The sequence below is a fragment of the Diabrotica virgifera genome, chromosome 1, assembly GCF_917563875.1.
Source record: "Diabrotica virgifera virgifera chromosome 1, PGI_DIABVI_V3a".
In the NCBI taxonomy this organism is placed as follows: domain Eukaryota; kingdom Metazoa; phylum Arthropoda; class Insecta; order Coleoptera; family Chrysomelidae; genus Diabrotica; species Diabrotica virgifera.
In genome coordinates, this window is record NC_065443.1 from 279,442,768 (window position 1) to 279,445,311 (window position 2,544).

Below are 2,544 nucleotides of genomic sequence, written 5' to 3' on the forward strand. Positions count from 1 at the left end.
GCGCCACAAAAGAGTAACTTTGATACAGTTTGAATTTTGAAACTCTTTTGTGGCGCGTTTACTACAAATTTAGCAAATATTATTGAAAAATCTTTTAAAATAAAACTAGAATTTTGTTTTGCATCAAATGAAAATCCATTTTCGCGCCACGTAATATTCATATCAGATCTTTTGTAGCTGGAATATTTTATGCGCCACTCATTTTTACGGCGTTTAGCGGTTTTTTATTCTTGTATCAGGAGTTTTTCAAAGTTATTTATAAATTAAATGTATGAAGTTGAATGCAATGTTCCTCTATTACACGTCAAGCTTTATAAATGGTCACCTTTGTTGCATTATCTCCCAAATGATCTAGTGTCCATCGAATGTACACTAGATTTTTTTTTATTCGAAATAGATTGAAAAAAAAATTGAGATGGCCGGTAAATGAAGTCGGATTGCCCGTTGCCAGATCAAATTTAGCGTCGTAACCACTACAACTACATAAACCATTTCGGGAATAATCGTAAATTGGATTATACTTTTGTAGCTTAAAAACTTCTAAACGGCTTAACCGATTTTGATCAGTAAGCATGAGTTTGAAACGTATTGACCAGTAGTATCTGATGGATCTAAGGTCAATTATGAAAATTGAAGCTACTACAGGAATTATTGAGCTTGAGAAACCGTTTTTCCCACAGGAAATAGATTTTATCATACTTATGAAGCCTATAACCTAAAAAATTCAAATTTTCCGGGATATGAGGTATACACCGTTAAATTCGTCTGGTGTACTTCTATAAACGCTAAGTTATTGGCGCAATTTGTAGGTTGAAATGTTGAGTAATTGTCGAAAAACCAAAATTTTCAAAGTTTAGTTTTTCAGTTTTTCGGCTATACTGAGCCGTATGTATGTCTGATTCTGACGGCTTATACACCATTTGAAAGCTTAAGTCAACACTATTAATTTGATGTATTTGCGGTTCTCCTGGCTCTTCTTGATCCGAATATATATACCCCCAAAACATATGCCGTTTTGTACCTACCAAGTCCTATAGCTGGCTTATGGGTGGTCAAAAGTCACAGCTACACCGGTTCTAAATCGGCCCTGACCCCCTCTTCAAACACAGAGGAAAAATATCAAATCGGTTTAACTTTCAAACACACATACATATATATCCACAAACATTTTCCCTTTTTTAAATAAAAATTAAGTCACATTTCTAAGCTCTATAACTTTTGAATGGTATAACCGATTTTCAAAATTAGTCATGCGTTGGAAAGGTAATGATCAGTACTGTTAGAAGCCGCAAAGGTCGGACTTAAATTTTTGAAGTTTTTGGGAGTTTTGGGGGCCAGAACGAAAAACAAACCTAAATAGGAAGGGCCGTAAAATCGACAGCCTTGGACCAAAATGGATGGTTGACATATGAATGGGTGAGTCTTTTTCTGAACTTGAAGATGGGAGTTGGCACAATTTTCAATTCAGTCAGATTTAGAAAATTGAAAATTTCGTGTATATAATAGTGTCGCGTGTAGGGGGGCGTATTTCTGCGCCACTGGCGAGAACTGCCGTTCTCTGGTAATTTTTTCGATATAAAACTAACAGCTTCGGTAATCAATAAATCGAAAACTATTAATTTTATCAAAAAAATGTATAATGAAAATTTTTTGCTTATAATTAATATTTTTACCAGCATTTGCGGTCAAAATATAATAAAAAATTTCCACCCTCGAGATGAGGTGGCAACAACCCCATGGTAAAAGCGTCTTTCGGCATCATATAGATTTTGATCCTTGGACTATCCACTACTTATTGTCAAATTTTCAAGCAAATCTATCCATTCTGTAAAAATTGCGAAGTGAAAAATTTCAGTTCCTGGACTAATTATACTTTTGGAGCTCTATAACTTCTGAACGGTTTACCTGATGTTGATCACTAAACATGAATTTGAAACGTATTGACAAGTAGTATCTGACCAGCATCCAAGATCGAGTATGATAACTGAACGTATTACAGGAATTATTGAGCTTTAAAAAATGTTTTTCCCGTAAGAAATAGATTTGATTATACTTATGAAGCCTATAACTTAAAAATTCGAATTTTCCCAGATATGAGATATACACCGTTAGACGCGTCCTGAGTCCTTCTACAAACGCTCAGTTATTGGTGCAATTCGTAGGTTGAAATTTTGAGTAATTGTCGAAAAACCAAAATTTTCAAAGTTTAATTTTTCAGTTTTTTGGCTATGGCGAGCAGTGTGTATGTCTCAGCTTGATCGCTTAGGCGCCACTTGAAAGCTTAACTCAACCCTATTGATTTGGTGTATTTGCGGTTTTCCTGTCTTTCCTTGAACCTAAGATATATACGCCCAAAAAATATGCTATTTTGTATCTACCTAGTCCTCTAGCTGGCTTACGGGTAGTCAGAAGTCAAAAATTAGACCGGTTCTGAATCGGCCCTCACACCTTCTTGAAACACAGAAAAAAAAATTCAGATCGGTGTAACTTTTCCACACACATACATACATACATACATACATACATATATACATACATACATAT